Source organism: Hylobates moloch, unplaced genomic scaffold, assembly GCF_009828535.3.
Source record: "Hylobates moloch isolate HMO894 unplaced genomic scaffold, HMol_V3 SCAFFOLD_18, whole genome shotgun sequence".
In the NCBI taxonomy this organism is placed as follows: domain Eukaryota; kingdom Metazoa; phylum Chordata; class Mammalia; order Primates; family Hylobatidae; genus Hylobates; species Hylobates moloch.
The window spans coordinates 43,476,104-43,494,232 of NW_026652293.1; the positions used below are offsets into that span (position 1 = coordinate 43,476,104).

The 18,129-nt window shown below is 40.5% G+C and overlaps 1 long non-coding RNA gene across 3 annotated transcripts; it reads right to left on the minus strand.

Annotated features, from left to right (window-relative positions):
• Positions 1-1,350: 1,350 nt before the first annotated feature.
• On the minus strand, positions 1,351-17,955 carry LOC116457265 (uncharacterized). Of its 3 annotated transcripts, none has more exons than XR_009210855.1 (5): positions 17,635-17,955; positions 15,520-16,105; positions 14,081-14,253; positions 12,306-12,404; positions 1,351-1,463 (listed from the first exon to the last, which is right to left on the minus strand). It is a non-coding gene; the product is annotated as an uncharacterized LOC116457265 (long non-coding RNA). The 3 variants fall into 3 exon arrangements; XR_009210854.1 differs by lacking the exon at positions 1,351-1,463 and adding an exon at positions 11,339-11,696; XR_009210856.1 differs by lacking the exon at positions 1,351-1,463 and adding an exon at positions 11,339-11,696 and having other exon boundaries at positions 17,474-17,955.
• Positions 17,956-18,129: the final 174 nt, after the last annotated feature.

Consider the following 18,129-nt stretch of genomic DNA (forward strand, 5'->3'; position numbering starts at 1 on the left):
TTCCTAACATGTTTGATTAAACTCAGTTCCCATTCAAACAAATGCAAGATCATCTAAAAGAATTACCCTTTGTTACCATTTTGAGGAGCCTTTCCAGGAAAAATGCTCTTCCAGTGTAGAATGGAACTCAACTGGTGAGAATTTAATTAACAAAAATTATCTGGAAGTGTCTGAAATGACTTCATAACTCTTCAGTCCAGAATTATTCTTATGGTATTCGATCCTAAAAATAGAAATAACAAAAATTTGTGAACAAAAATTTGTTTCCACATTAGTTGCAATGTGGACAAAAGGCAAATAACCAAAATTTCCAAAAATAAGAAAAAGATTTTACTGAAGTTCTTCACACTTAAATAATGCAGTCATTAAATAAAACATATTTCTAAAGAATTTTTCTTGTTGTTATTGGCATATGGACATAAAGATAGGCTTCAGAACTTTATATACAACAGGATTCCAATTTTGTTCCGAACATATGTTTAGGTGTGTAATTATAGACACCCGAAAAGACTAAAGACAGTGCATTAAGATATTAAGAGTGAACCTCTCTACATAGCAGTATAATAAGGGCTTTTATTTTTCTGTTTATATTTTGTTCTTCTAAGTCTGATACAATGATGAGTATGTGTAACTTTTGTAATTATAAAAAATAAATCAATTAGGATTTTTTAAAAATGAAGCAGAATGAAGAATGACTTTGGACTAGGACTGACTCAGGATGGAGAGAATTATCCCAAGTGCTTCAGGTGGGGACAGCCAAAGGGTGTGTGTGGGAATGTCCTAGAATTGTGTCATATCCAGAGGGAGCTGCAGGATGGAGAACAGAGTGTATCATAATGGTCAAGACTTACGCAAACTCAGGGCACCCACAACAATTTCCTTAGCTGAGACAGAGGGTACAAATCTTAACTTTAGTTGGCTTTCAAAACTAGGCAACTGAACTGATTAAAAAATTCAAAACTGGGGCAGTGGGTTCAAGTCCTGGCTCTTCTAATAACCAGCTCTGTGGCTGTGGGCATGTGTCTTAACCACTCTGAACCTCATTTGTAAAAGAAATAATATCTTCCTTATAGTATCACTGTGACACTAAATGTAATCATATTTTCAAGTATTTAACACATATATACATATCTCTATACATACATATTCACACACACATATATACACGCACACGTAGACCCTTCCCACCAAGCTTGGAGGGGTGCACTTTGGGATAAAGCCCCTTCCTCACTGCAACTTTTCATAATCCTCTCCATGCTTCATTTCCCATCCCTATCCCTATCCCCATAGTACCATTACTAGGACCACCTGAAGTTTTAGCCCAGAGGCATCTCTTCCCTGTGACCTTCACCTGCAATTTGGAGACATTCCTCTTGAGAAGTTTCTCCTGTCTTCTTTTCTTGGTGAGTTCAGTTTGGCTTCTAAGCAATCGAGCCCCACTCTATGTCCAGCCTGCATGTCAACTAGGAGAAACATGAAAAATCCTAAACTAAATGTTCTAAGACAGATATCCAAGCAAAATAATAGAAGGCAAAGGGATCATAGGGTACCATCAGATGTGTCTGGGTGAGAGAGCACTCAGGCTGTGACACTGCGCAATGCTACAGAATCAGAAAAAAAGGAAATGCAGCCCAAGACGCTGTGACTTGTCACCCTGCTGCTTCAACATGAGGTCCTGAATCATTTTCCCAGTTCTGTCTGAAGCCAGCCTCAACAGATCATCACAACAATCACCTTAAGTGATGAACACATATGTGTGCCAGGTACTGTGCACAAGATTGTCACACCTGATAAATCTGGCTTTTTCATTGCATCGTGTTTCTTCCAGTAGGAATTTTGTTTTTCTCCTCAGCTGCCTCCTTTTTTTCTCCTTCTGGGGACATTGTTATTTATATGGCTACTAAACTGAGTAAAGGTGTGACAGGAGTTCCTAAGAAGGTACTATCCAGATGTGTTATGGTTGCCTATATTCTCTTTCCCTGCACAGTTGAAGAGGACAGGTTGGCTGATGATCTTGGTGGGTCCTTGAACATTCAGCCTAAAGGTCTTGAGCTTAGTTTAAATAGTGCTCAGTGACTTCTAACAGAAAAGAGCAAGAAAGAAAATTATTCTGTTTCCAGCTCAGAGACTTTCCCAAATTCGAGGCTGGTCACTGATTTATGCTGCCAAGAAGCCTGTTGCTGATTATGCTGGATGCCCCATAAATTAATGAGAGCTGGACTTAGCAGTGACAACGATCGCTGAGTCTGTGGAGCAGAAAATGCAACACTAATATATGTGTTTCAGAAATGTCCTTTTGTCTATATGTTTGGAGGAGAAAGTGCTGATGAGGATCAATTTCATATTGACTTTAAATTTTTCATTTGACCCAGAGCTCTTTTTATTAAGTAATGCACACGAGAACGTTTCATCCCAGGCCAACTTGATGGCTTGGAGAATTCCCTTCAGAATACGGCAACCTGGATAGAATTTGAAATGCAGTTCATTCATTTATTCTTTTATTCATCCTTTAATAATTATTTATTGAGCACCTGCTATGTGCTTAATTCTAAAAACTATGCTAGTCTGTCAGCAAGACACAATCTGCCCTCAAGGAATCTAAAATCTAATGAGCTAGACACACATTAATAAACAATCCTGTCCCAGAGCAGTATGTTTCATTAGCAGGAAGTGCAGGTATAACAGAAGCATGGAGGAAGGACTCCCAGAAGGTATCAGGTACTTGGGAAGCATTTAGTTCTTGTTGAAAGAATGAATGAGTGGATGAATGAATGAATGACATGGCCCTTGAGCTGAGTCATAGAGCAAGGTAGAAATTGCCTAAGCTGAAAAAGAACATGTTCAAAGGCAGCAAGGTGTGATGTTTTAAATATAGCTCAGGTGTGAGGGGAGATAGGAGGTAGGGCTCCAGGTAGTCAAGAACCAGACATAAGGAACTTGGGCGTTAAGTCACCACCTATCTGTGCAAATAGACATACTTGTAGATGACAGAGCAGACCCAAGGGGCCTTACACCTCTTCAGAGAGCAGGCATAACCACACAATAAATGGCTCATCTGGAGGGATTATCTTCAGTGCTTAGTTTGGAGATTCAGTAGGTAGTTGAGCTTGCCCTCTCTGGACACTTTCCTGAAGAGGCAGTCCAGTAGAACCAAAGCACTTGCCCTGAGAAAGTTTCAAAGCCAGGTTCACCATCTTAAACTAAGCAGTGAATGTTTCTAGAAGCATGTATCCTGCTTGCTACAAAGCCCTGCTGTGTCTTCAGTTTTGTCTGAATGTTGGGACCACTTTGTAAAATCTCACGTTTATTGCCTTCCTGCACTCTCTTCAGCTTGTATTTCCCACATTCTTAGTTACTGTCTGTATGTTTGCTAGTGGTGCAGTTTTGTTCTGTTTTAACCTTGTTTGAACCCTCAAGCCAGTTTGGGAAAATGTGACCATCACTCTTCTGAGCATCTACCTCTGGGACGTGGTCCCGGGGCTTTGACTTGCAGGTTAGAAATCTTATCATGCTCCCCTGAACTTGACTCAATGGCTGCAGTGGCCCGGCTGATTTATGGCTGTTTCTTCCTCTGTTTGATCTTAGCAAACAGAAAGCTGTGATGTAGCGGCTTCATTCTACTCACCTGCTGGCACCTTCGTGTTTGGTCTAATAGCTTGTTAACTGCTCTGAGGACAGGCACTGCCCTTCCTGGCTACCGTCTAGAGTGGTCTCTATGGCAACCGCATCACATCAGGGATGATGCTCATTCTTCAAGGCTTTCCTTCTCCATTTTTCTCTGGTGACTTCTGGGTAACCTGTCATGGTTGGAGCCCTGCCTCACCCTGCCAGGAAGCCACTGCTGATTTAAAGCCTTGCAAAGAAACTTAACAAGACACAGTGCTTTCTTTTGGTCTTGTTGCTTGTTCTGTGTTGCACTTGGTCCAGGCCTGCAGGGACTTGTCATCCCTTCTTTATCATCTCTCTTTTTGGTGTTCCCAGGTATTGTTCCCGGTCTCTCTTGGAAAGCTTTGACATGGTTTCTCCAGATCTCTGTGTTCATTAATATCATACAGCAGTCCCATCTGAATCCTGACATTCGGTATGTTCTTTGTTTGCCTCATCCACCTTTGTTTACTCATTCACTCTTCTCTTCAGAAATGACTCCCAAACTGTCTGGTCTTCAACTGTACCAAAGAGACTCATGTCAAAGAGACTCATATAGACTGTTCAGATATAATATATGAAGAAAGAACTGATTTATGTGTGATAGGACTCTAGAGTGTTCAGTCTGCCGACAGCAATCAGAGTCCAGCAATAATAGTATTAATAATAGCAAATACTATTATATACAGTATTTATATACAATAACTGTGCATAAATAGTATTACTGTGATAAGAACATTACATCTATACAATAATCCTATAAGATGAGTACTCTTACTGTCCCCATGAGGAAACTGAGGCACAGAGGGCTAAGATACATGCTGTAGAGCCCCAGCTATTAAATGGCAGAGCTAGAACTTGAACTCTGGCTCCAGAATTTATGCTGTTCAACCCTTTGCTATACATTGAGCAGTGAGATTGTTTTCTGTACATGTGGTCCTGCCACCGGTAATCACTTACTTCTGCAAGGCTAAATTGTACCCATCTACAATTTCAAGATTAAATGCCACCTGCTTTGTGAAACTACTTGGCTTCCTCTGCATTCAAGATGTAAATTCATTGGTTCATTCAGCAAACATCAAAAGATAGTGCTTATAGCTTATTCATTCGTCTACTCCAGTACAAGGTTTTTTCAAGTTCTTTCAATGTTACCTTGTTAAGTGTTGTGGCTATGACGATGAATAAGGAGCAAGCAGACCCTGCTCTCACCCTACTCATTTTTTAAAAAAGAACAAGACAACAAAATATGAGATAGCTTTATGCATATAAATATTGATATCTCAGTACTATTTATATATCTCTATGTTTGTCTATCAATTTATTGATCAATAGATATTAAGGAATTTTTCAGTCAATTCCTCCTGCCTGTTTATATGATAAAGTTCACCTGTTTAGCTTGACACCTAAGACCCTTTATGATCTGGCCTTAGATTCCTTTACTTAGGAATCTTATCTCAGATTCCTCTACAGTCTCCATCTGGAGGCTGAACACTCTAGAGTCCTATCACACATAAATCAGAACAGGGGGCTCAGTTCTTGCTTCTTGTTCTCTAACCATCCAGTCCAGACCTAGTCTCCCAGAAAGTGTTTACTCATTGGAAACTATCCAGGCCCAGTCACACCACCCTGCTTTGGCTTAGCCTTTTTCTGTACTTCAAGTTCCCTTTTCATACTTCCCATTTCACATTTCTTCTTTTCCAAACCCTTTCCAAACATGAAGTCCAGGTTTAAACATCCCTTCTCTATGGAACATCCAAAATCATCTTCTTATTCACACTCCTGTCAGTGAGGAATTAATCAATCCTTCCTCTGGGCTCCACAACACTGACCATACCCCTCTGGTACAGCAGCACCTCCAAACCCAAGGTCAGCTGTCCGTTACATGTTGTTCTCCCAATGGGGACTGCGGACCCCTTGAAGATGAGGAATGGGCCCTATTTCTTGCTGCATTCAAAGAACCAAGCACAGTGACCAGTAGGTAGTTATCTCAGTCCATTTGAGTTGCTATAACAAAATAGCAAAACTTAATAGCTTATAAACAACAGAAATTTATTTCTCACAGTTCTAAAGGCTGGGAATTCCAAGATCAAGGCTTCAGCAGATTTGGTGTCTGATGAGTATCTACTTCCTGGTTCATAGATATACCTCTCACTGTGTCCTCACATGGGAGAAGGGATGAGGAGTCTCTTTGGGGCCTCTTTTTATAAGGGCACTAATCTGTTCATAAGGGCTCCACTTCCATGAGCTAATTATGTCCCAAAGTCACTGCCTCTTAATACCATCACACTGGAAATTAGGTTTCAACATATGAGTTTTAGGGAAACATATACATTCAGATCATAGGAGTGCTATTCTTCTATTATATTATTTAACTATTAATAATAATAACTTTTAAAGTATTTGATTGCCATCAACATCTGGCATTCTGATAAGCGTTTCATTTATTTCATTTTATCATAAGAATCCTATGATGTAGATTATGATATATACAATTGTTAACTCCATTTTACCTATGAGGAGGCTAAGGCTTAGGGACTATACAATACCTGCTCCGAGTCACAGTCCCCTAAATAGCAAGGTCTGACTGGATACCCTACACTTTGGTGTCTGTTGAATGAACAAATAAACTTACATCTTGAGCACAGAGAAAGGAAGTGATCTAGGAGAGCTGTCACTCCTGTAGTGCATATAGTTTTATACACACATACTCATACATGTATACACTCAGTTATGTAATTCAGTTCCTAAATGTGGAAAAGGAAACCACAGAAGGATTCTATAAAATTCTGATAAAAAGACCACCAGTTGCAAGCTGCATATTTTTACTTTTTGTAGAAGCTGTCTTTGTGTTTAGGTGAAGCTGTTGACAAACCTAGAGCAAAACTGTCTTTTAGATGCTTATAAACCAGAAGGGTTAGAGGCGGAGTCCATAAAACCTGTTTGGATCCCAGCTTTGCCATGGCTTCTATGTGACCTTGAGCAAGACACTTAACCTTGCTGAAGTTTAGCATAGTGATTGATGTGCAGGTTCTACAATCTGATGAGCTGGTTTAAATAACCCAGCTCTAAGCTTACTAGCTGTGTGATCTTCGGAAAGATAATTTCTCTGTGCTTCAGTTTTCCCGTTTGTAAAATGGGTACAATATAGTAATAACATTTATCTCATATGATTGATGTGATAATTAAATAAATCAATTCACTTGAAGGATTTAAAACAGTACCAGATACCCATGAAACTATTATTACCTCTTAGATAGTTATATCTATTTCAGGGGGATGTTGTGATAAGCAATGATTAATATATTTGTGACCCACTAAGACTTCTGAAGGCTTTGGTCTGGAGCTAGCACAACAACTCTTCCAACACATTCCATTGGTGAGACCCATAGGTCCAGCCAGGACTCAGGGGGCTGTAGAAGGAAGTAAGCATAGGTATAAAGGCAGGAGGTGTGGCTTACTGGGGGCCACAAGGAGCAGATTCCCACATCAGAAGACATAATTTGGGCTGTGGATCTAGGTCAGAGTCAATGGGTGGAATGCAGGCAAAGGATCTCTCAGCAATTTCACCCATCAACATTCATATATTTTACTCACAGAAGAGCCCTCAGGCCTCCACTCAGAATCTGTTTCTCATTTTCTACAAAATTCTAACCAAGTGCTAGTAGATGCTTTCTAAGGCCACAAGAAACCAGAAGAATGCTTTAGAGATGAAATTGATTCTACAGACAGGTGCTGTGGCAACAAAAAAAAGGGTGTAAAGTGACAAAAACAAAATGTAAAAAACTATAAGATGAAAAATATCTTAAAATGAAGAGCAAATGAGGACATTTAAAACACAGACCACCTACACACAAAGGTGTATACTTCCCACAGATGACATTTCTGTCATCAGATGTTAGGTGGAGAATACATACCCTTACCTTTCCAATCCCTTCATTGGTGATGAAGAGGAGGAGGGTGATATTGCTGCTGCTCCTCCAAAGAGGCAGGGATCCTGGTATATCTCATTCACAAGGAAAGCCCATGACTGGCATTTTTGGGTGTTAAAGCTTTTGTCAGCCATTTACTGAATGGTTTACTGTTTTTGGGTGCTATACTAAATGCTTTTCAAATATCATGAGAGTCTGCTTTGCAATTGATAAATTCTCCTTGCCAATGTCAACTCTTTTGTCTTTATCAAGATCACCCTCTTTTACAGATGAGAAAATTGAGACTTGGCAAGATGTGAGTTTGTCTAATTGTCAAATTGGGATACCAACCGATATGGTTCTGTCTCCTAGTCCAGTGTCCTTTTTCTGTTCCCCATTCATTCCAGATTATAGTAAATTTTGTCCAAATCATTCACTCATTTAGCACATTTACTGAGTATGTGCTGTATGCCTAGCAGAGTCTGGGACCAGCCTCTGCCTCGTCAGGCTCAGTTATTTTGCTCTTACTATGTACTGTGCATTCTTATATGCATAATATAAATTCATTTTTCACAACAGCTATGTGAGTTAATTACTCCTGCCCATATTGCAGATGAGAAAACTAAGCTCAGAGAGGTTAAGTGAGTTTCCCAAGATCCCATAGTGGAAAGTGCTAGAGCTGAGATTCCAATACAAGTCTATGTAATGCCTAAGTCCATTGTCTTTCCACCCATCACATCAAATGCTTCCTCCATCATTCTCCAATAAAACGGCTTCTTAGTTGTATTCCAGCCATCTCCCCATTAGGCTGGCCCCATAACTCTATGCCGCCCCAAGTGCAGAGCCTAGAATGAGGCTGAAGATGTGTTGGCACTCACGGACAGGACCGAGTTTTCCACAGCAAACACCTAGACATACACGTAGGTCTAGGCTAACATTTACTGAGGGGCCTAATATTTAATGTATGCCTCCTGTATGCACCTGGCCTTGCATAAGCCACTTAGGTATAGTACATTTCATCATATCAAACCTGCAAGGTAGGTACGATTGCCCCCATTATACAGAGGAGGAAACAGAAGCTCAGAGAGGGTAAGTATTTTTCCAAAACTCATCCAATTTGCCTAACTCCAGCACATTGTCCAATCCTCCAGACAGCTTCAGAGAGGGTTTGACATAGTCTGTGAAGAACTTAATTGAAAAAGATGCAGCCCAAGCTGCACCTTGGAAAACTTCTCATGCAGCCAGGATAAGTATACCGAGAGTCAGTGAACATGTTATGATAGTTATGATTAGGTTTCCATGTACTTCTCAAATCAGATGTGTAAATATAATCAAGAGCATTTCTCTTGGCAGCACAGACCTCCAACAGATTCTACCCAGCATCCTGGTTCTGAGGGAAGTAATAAATTAGCTCTAATTAGCTTTCCCACATGCTGAAGTAAGTTTCTCTTGTCACCACTTTGCAAACAGGAGAGAGGGAGACTCCACTGGCCTTCTAAGGAGTGTGGTCTGTGGTGGTTAGGAGGGTAGCAGGCCTAGCTGGCACATGACTTTGACTTCTATTACCTTGTGTGGCTGTGGACAAGCCATTTTTATCCTCCGGCCTTCGTTTTTTCCTTATGTAAAATGAGGAGCTCAGAGTGGGCTCCTTCTCCTCTTTCACAGGAAGAGTCCATGACTCTACTGTCCTGGAGAATTTTCCAGCTTGAAGTGTCAACTTTGTTTGTGCATGAATAGATTTATTGAGTACCTACTATTTATCAGGCATTGACCTTGAAACTGGAGATACAAGGATGAACATTAACTTGGTTTTGTCTGTAGGAAACTTCCATTCCAAAGTGAGAATAATAATAACAGATACTCATTCCTAAATGCCAGGAACTTAGCCATGGCCATTAAATACATTATCTCATTTAATCCCTGCAGGTAATTGTTGTTACCTGCATTTTACCCATGAGGAAATACTCTCAGAGAGGAAGGATAAGTCACTTTTCCTTAGTTTTACTGGCAGTAAAGGATGGAACTGTAATTTCAATTCAGAGTCTGATCTGTTATCTACTAGATTATATTACCTTGCTCAGAACGAGTTGGATATCATAAAAGAAACAGAGATAACAAGTCTCAGGGAGTCCAGGGGATACTGAGATGTATCCCATCTGGGTGATCAGGGATAGCTTTGGTTAAGATGGTGTTTGAACAGAACCTTGAAGGAAAAAAATCTTGAAGGCATCAAGATGCCTTCTGAATACATGAAGATGGAAGAAGAAAAACAGTTTAGGTGGAAGAGTCAAGACACAGAGGTAAGAAAGGAAAGCACTGGGCACCAATAAGGAAGAATGTGTTGTATAGAAGAAGCCTAGCAGAACATGAGCCTGGGCTCTATGCTACATTCATTGAAAGGGCATAAAGTGCCTACTGTGTGTGAGGCACAGTGATAGCCTCTGGGAATAACACTGAGAACAATACAGAGTCCACATCCTCAAGGAACTCAATAGTCTATTGCAGTGGTTCTCCACTGGGGGCAATTTTGCCCCCCAGCTGACCTTTGGAAATGTCTACAGATAGTTTTGTTTGGGCTGTAAAATATCCTAAAATACACAGGACAGCTCTCCACGCCACATAATTGTCTGCCCTAAAAGCTCAGTAACTCCAACGGAATGACAAGACCAGGCCAGCTCATGGGGAATTTTGTAGGCCAGGCTGAAGAATTTGCCCATGCCTTTTTCAGATCAGATGGCCTCTGGCAACCAAAACAGCAGAAATGACAACAGGAAAATCTTTCCATTGCAAATGACCTCCTAGCACAAAAGAAACCAGTCTAGTTGCTTAAGCAATTTTGTTACAGGCCTAGAACACCCTGAAAATGCTCTTCTACCGCCCCTGGTTCAAAACCACACAGAGCTTATGAGAATATATGGCACACCAAAAGGAAATGTCAGATGGCTTCTTCCTTATTAATCAAATTAATAGTGCCTCTGCAGAAATTCTGCACAGCTGAGGAATTTATTACAAATTACCTAATCACTTCATTCTCCCATGAAAAGTAAATAGACTGAACCATGCCTAGCCCTCTCATCCTGAGTATTTCAGTGTACCAGAGCTGGGCTGGAGCTTATCTATTAAGTTAAGCAGTATTTACTGCACCTAGCTAGTGAGTATCACTGTGGTAGAACTTTACTGCATTTGAAAATGCAAGTCCAATTTTCATGGTTATCTCAAGCACACCCAGTGCCATTCTGCTTTTCTAGTGCTGGTTAAGAGGAAAACAGGGATTCATTTGTGGCTGTGAGGAGACGTCAGATGCCAATCCAAGAAAGAAAAGATAATGACCAGGGCACTCTGCAGCATCACAGAAAGGGCACTGGATTTGCAATCTGGTGTGCTTGTTTGACTATCACCTCTGTCCTTAGCTGTGCAAACTTGGGCAAGCCATTCACTTAACCTCTCTGAACCTCAGTGTCTTTATCTAGAAAAATGGAGAGCCCTGGAATTATTCAGATTAATTGTGGAGAGGCAACATGGCCACACTTAGCACAAAGCAAGCACTCAGAGAATTGTAGATGATGGTGTCGGGTTGTTTCCCACCCAGATCTAGCTGCAGAGATGTGGGTTGTGACAAAAAATGAGGCTCTGCTGTTCCAGTTTAGTTACTTTTTTGTCTATTAAGGGAAGAAGAAAAGGGAAATTCCTTGTAGACTAGCAGCTTCTTAGCAATTCATATAGTTCAGGCAATGTCTCTGGGTCCACGCAGAGGCTGGCAAGTGAGTTCTTGACAGATTGGAGGGAATAGGAAGAAAAATCAATTAAAAGGGCTTTTCAGTGGATGAGGGGTGGCAAATGCCAGGGTTAATCCCGCAGGGACACCCATATTTCCATAAGAGGCGAGGCCTTCCCTTTAACCCGTTGGCACCATGAGTTGGAGTTTTCCGGGGTGAAGTCCATTACTGGCAATGGGCGTGCCGTGTGTGATTAATGACCGTGGTTACGGGCCAGTTAGCAACGGAGAGCTCCATCCATCTCACTTCATGGAAGCATCACACACCATTTATTGTCTGCAGGCAGGATGTGTTCCTTTGCAATTAGGTAAATGCCTTCTTTCTAAGTAGGTGTGGTGATTCCTGCATTAGTGCCCCATGCCTCCACCTGACATCCAACAGAAAGGCAAAGGCTGAGAGAGCCCAAGAAGAAAAAGGTAGTGACCATTTCCAATGCTATTTCATGACCTCAAATAAACTTGGCCCAGGAGCTTTCACCTGCTCTCAGCTACCTTCTTTCAAGGCGACATTTAGCCCAGGGAGTTCATAAATACGATGGCTTTAAAGTCCATTCAAGGGAAAGAAGGAAGGGCACAGCATGTTAAACACAATCCTGTGCTCATTTTCTGCTATTAAAAGAAAGCCTTCAAAACTAATCTTTTAAAAATAATACCTGTCATTTGTGGAGTGCTTCCTCTGTGCAGACACTGTGCTGCCCTCATAAGAGCTCTGTAAGGCATGCCCAAATCATCCTCATTTACAGTCAGGGAAACTGAGGTGTCAAGAAGAAAAAGAACTTCTTCTGGGTTAGATAGCTGGAAAACACTATGCCGAGACCCACAGTCCTGCTCTGGAATTGTACTCTTCACTAAGGTGCTGTACTGAAATTCTGTCTCCATAGAAGAACATGAACCAGCACTCAGAGAATGACAAACTACAGATACATGGCCTTTAGGAAAACCCACCACACAAGAGGAAATGGAGAGCATTAATTTACCCCATAGTTGTTTATTGAAAATCCACTATGGTCAGATGTCGTGCTAAGTTCCGAGGATGTAAATGAATAGGAGAGATGGTCTCGGAGTTCACCCTGTACCTGTGAAGAGGAACGGTAACAGTAACAACAGTGACAGCTGCTATTAGGTTGGTGCAAAAGTAATTGTGTTCTTTGGCATTAATGTACAGCTAATGCTATACTAATTATTTCGTATACATTATTGTATTTAGTCTTCATAATCAATGAAGAATGAGTCATAATTATCCACATTTTGTAAATGAAGAAATAGTGGCAAGAAAAGTTTGCGTCCCCACAAAATTCATATGTTGAAATCCTCTGCTCTCATGAATGGGATCAGTGCCGCTATAAAAGAGACCACAGTGATCTAGCTGGCTCCCTCCACCATGTGAGGACACAGCTGGAAGGTACCATCTTTGAATCAGAGAGCTGGCTATCACGAAACACCAAATCTGCTGGCACCTTAATTTTGGGTTTCCCAGACCCCTATAAAAATATTCTGCTGTTTACAAGCCACCCAGTGTATGACATTTTGTTATAGCAGCCCATAAAGAATAAGAGAGTTTAAATAACCTGGCCAAGTTTATACAGCCAGTAGGTAGTAGATCTATGCTTCGAATCCACACAGTCTAACTCTAGCTTGTGCTTTTAAAATACTGAACAAATAATTACAAATGTGTTGAGATTTCCTGAGAGCACGGCGACGAGCAGATGGGGATAGTGAGGTGATGACGAGCATTTAGAACAGGAGGGACAAGTGCAGCCTTGGGGAAAGAGGAGAGAGCCAATAATGAAGAGGTGACTTCATTACGCCCAGTCAACCTGAAGAGCGCACATGTTTGAAACCATGTAAAGGCGAGTATTGCTGGAGTATTGATACCAAGAAGAATGGCATGATTTGAAGTTGGGTGTGTGGGTCAGAGAGACCAACATATTTAGGGCCCAGTGGGCTGTGTTACATTTTATCATATGGACCTGAAGCAAGAGAGGGAGGGGCTACGCCAGAAATAGCTAATTATCCACCAAAAAGTTGTGGTCTTCATTCTATAAAGTGCGGTTGTCCCTAGGGGCAGCTGTCTCAACAAGTACTGCCTTTTCTGGCTCCTCCCTTGTTTCCCAAGTGCATGCACATGATTATTTCTTGCCAAAGAATGTGAATGGAAGTGACGTGTATTGTTCCAAGGCTGGGGTTTTGAAGAGGCAGATATGACTTTTCTGGGTTCTTTTTACATTTCTACTCCCTGGAAGGAGACATCTGCGAGCCCCTAGGTGATGACCAAGCCACAAGGTGAAAGAAGCCTGCCTGGTTCCCTGAATCACCATTTGGCACACACCTCCACGTGCGAGGGATTTATTTGCAAACAAGAAGTAAACTTCTACAGGGTTAAGCCGCTGTCATACTGAGGTTTGTTACACTAGGTAGCATTAGAATATCTAATTACAGGGACTTCTTTGTTATTTTAAAGATATCTTTATATAGCACTTTCATGGTTTACAAAGCATTGTTTCATTACGAATAAGCAAGAAGGGGCTGGGTAGAGTGGCTCATGCCTGTAATCCCAGCATTTTGGGAGGCTGAGGCATGAGGATCACTTGAGCCCAGGAGTTCGATACCAGCATGGGCAACAGAGTTCGATACCAGCCTGGGCAACATAGTGAGACCCTGTGTCTATAATAGAAATAAATAAATAAATAATTTTTTTAAAACAATAAGAAATTAGATACAGTACACATAACTATGAGGTTAAGTAACTTACCCCCAATCATACTGCTGGAGTCTTCACAAACCCATGCACCCTCACTTGCCCACTGGATGCGCATAAGCTCAGGATCAAAAGTCAAGCAGTTCTAATAGATTTGAGTCTCTTCCTCAGCTAATTATTTGCTGTGATTTTTCAGCAACTTATGTAGTTTGTCTCAATTTCCTTAGCTATAAAATGAGAATGAGACTAGCTCTTATCTTATGGGGTTGCTCTAAGCATTAAAGCTCATAGTCAAGATCATGATGCATAGAGAAGTTTTAATAAGAGGAAGAAGTTATGTTATTGTTATCACTACACCATTACGGAAAGACTTACTTTAGACTCCCACCATTACCCCCCATTTCCTTACAGGCCTTGCATTTCTTCTCCAGAAGGGAGTCATCTTCCCCAACATCCACATGACACATACTTGGTTCACTCAGGTTCCTACTCAAATTGCTCTTCAGAGGACCTTCACAGACAATGTCAAATAGGCCCCTGCCTTGCCACCCACTCCTTACTCTGCTCTCCTTTTTCTTCTTAGCACACATCATCTCCTGATATTATAGAGTTTTCATGTATGTATTAATGTCCCATCTCATTCCACTAGAATGGGAACACTTTGACAGCGGGGATTTTATCTCTTGTTCAGAGCTGTATCTCTGGCATCTAGAATAGTGTCTGGCATAAAGTGGGAGCCCAATACACATTTGATGAATGAAAAAAGGAATAAATGATGATTGTATCACATGTGAGCTATGTTCCAGGTCCTATATTAATTTCAGTTCTTATTGTTTCTTTTTCTTTGGTGATGCCCTAGTGGATCATTCATCAATCCAAAGCTTATGTGCAAATTTTATCTTTTTCTCCTCTTTAAATGCTACCCACTCCACCTCCAAGATCTCTTGTTTCTAATATGCTTCCATAACACCTCTGTTCCTGAGACAGGAGATCTGTAACCTTCCCAGATTGGGTGATGGGCCCTGGCCTCAGTGCCCAGCCATTCGTTGTGCCATTCATCAGCATTCATCATACCCCAATAGAATTGGGGTATATTTGATGTATAATAAACTGTATATATTTGAAATATATAATTTGATGAGATTTGATACATGTATACACCTGTGAAACCATCACTACATTTAAAATAATAAGTATATCCATCATAGCCCAAAGTTTTCTTATGTTCCTTTATAACCTAACCCCCCTTATACATCCCCCATACACACCTCCCCCATACCTAGGCGACCACTGGTTTACTTTCTACCACTGCAGTTAGTTTTCATTTTCTAACAGTTTATAGAAATTGAATCATATGTATAAAATCTATGGGTTCTTTATCTCAGCATAGCATTATGATTTACATCTATATTGTCAAACGTATTAATAGTTCCTTTTCACTGCTATTTAGTACTTAATTGTATGGATATACTATAGTGAGTTTGTCCACTCACCTGTTGGACACTTGACAAGTTTCTAGTTTTTAGCAATTACCACAAAGCTGCTACGGTCATTTGTGCACAAGTCTTTGTGTGGGCATATGTTGTCATTTTCCTTGGATAAGTACCTAGAAGTGGGATTGCCGGTTTGCATGATAGGTCTATTTTCAACTGTTTAGAAAGTTACTGAACTTGTTTCCAAAGAAGTTTTAACATTTTACATTCCTTCCAGAAGTGTGAGAGTCTCAGTGTCCCTATTTCTTGCCAACAACTGGTTAGTCTGATTAATCTTAGTCAGTTTAGTAGGTTGTAGTGGTATCTCATTATGCTTTAGCTTGTAACTTCCTAATAATAAATAAGTGATTTTCAGCATCTTTGAATGTATTTGTCATCTTTATCTCTCCTTTGGTAGAATTCACATTTTTAAGGAGTTATTTTAGAGTTGTAAGAATATCTAAAAATATTTTGTATAATCCAGAAAGAAGTTCTTTGTCACATAAATCTTTTTCAAATATTTTCTTCCAGCCTGTGCCTTGCCTTTTCAATTTCCTTTCCAAGTTCCCTGAGAGGAGCAGTTTTGTTTCATTCTCCCTTCATATTCCTAGAAACAAGAACACAGCAATTGTTAACAATGAAAATGTTATGTAATTTCAGTTCAATGATGAGAAAAGCTCTAACTTTAAATACTTCATAGCCAAGCACATGAAAGGTGACTGTTTCCTCAATTTACCAATCTGCAAAATCAAGATAATATTGTCTATTTCATGAAGTTATGAAAGTTGACTTTGTTTCCTCAATTTACCAATGTGCACAATCAAGATAATACTATCTATTTCATGAGGCTGTTGTCAGAATGAACAACAGTGAATAAATTACCCAGATCCGTGCTTAGCATATAGTAAGATTTCAGTAAGTGATAGCTTGATTTTATTCTGTAACCTTAGGGAACAGAAGTGAGACCAAAGGGTAGAAATCTTGAAGATTCAGATTGTTTGAATTTAGTGAATTATTTTCCATTGCAGTCAATTAATGAAATAAAATAGGCACCCATAGAAGCTGCTGAACTTCCCATCATGAGGAGCATTTAAGCAGAGAAAGCATAACCATGTGAGCAGGTTATAGAAGAGATTATTGCTACCTTCAGAGAAATACTGGACTTCTCATGTCTCTCCTATTCCTGAAAATGGTTTGGTTCTTGGTAGGAGATAATAATGACAATAGCATATCTTCATATTTAATATGTATTATATATTATAGTATTTATAATACATATTATAAAATATACATATATACTATGATATGTTATATAATACTAGTAATTATTAATGATATAATATTGTGTGAAGCACTTAAAAACTATTCTATTATTTAATCATAACGACCCTTTGAGATAGAGGTAAATATTAGTTCTATTTAATAGATTAGAAAAATGAGTTCAGAGGTGTTAGATAGCTTCCCTAATAGTACATGGCATGGAAAAGGAGGGCCTTGAATGCAGGTTGGCAATGGACTGAATGTTTCTGTCCTTGTAGAATTCATATGTTGAAATCTTATTCCCAGTGTGATGGTATTTAGAGGCAGGGCCTTTACCAGGTAAGTAGGTCATGAGGGTGGAGCCCTCATGACTGGGATTAGCACCCTTGTAAGAAGAGGCTAGACAGCTAGCTGCAATCTGTAACCCAGAAGAGGACCCTCATCAGAATCTGACCATGCTGGCACCCTGACCTCAGGCTTCCAGCCTCCTGAACTGTAAGAAATATATTTCTCTTGTATATAAGCCATCCAGTTTATGGTACTTTGTTATAGCAAGCAAGAAAGTACCATAAACTAAGACAAGGTCCGTCTGAGTAAAGTCCATGCTTACAGCCCAGGTGCTCTGTGGCCAGTGAGCTCCTGCTTACTCATAGCTATGGGCGAGTGCTGCTGAAACAAACTTTTCTCCAACACCTGTGTCCCTATATTCTCTCACCTCCCCCACCCTCGGCTGTAGCATGTCTCTGAGTCAGTGGGAATGAGTATTTAGGTCTTGGTCCACAGCTGCAGAATTCCACTGCTGTTTGCTCAACCGGTCACCCCATGAAGTGGCCAAAAACCAAGGCTGCCATGCCTGAGGTCAGCTACCCAACTCACTCTCCACCTGGCAGTACCAGCTGGATCTCAGCTTCTTGAAGAAGTAACATTCACCATCTCCAGTTGGAATAGGTCTTTCCTGGGCTTTTCCTCTGGCATATGGAGTGTTTATTTGTTTTGGAAGGCCTCAAAAGTGGCAGCTTTCTCATCACACAGCAGGATGGAATGTCCCCATTTGGTGCCTGTCCATCCAGCCCACAATATTTATGCTGTTATTGCAAAGCTGTTGGCCCCTTTGATGTTAATCATCCAAAGACACTTTTGTGGCTTCTTAAAAACCTAGGCCTGTTCTTCTGCAAGCAAGTGCCTGCCTCACTGCCATCCTGATTACCAGCTCCTGTTGGCAAAAGAACCATTATGATGTGAACCAGATTGTACCAAACAGACGTTACCTAGCAACCAGCGGGAGCCATCAGGATTCATCCTTGTGTTCCAAACACTGTGTGGAATTCCTTAAGCATCTTGGACACAATGGAGACTAAAAGCATGCCATGA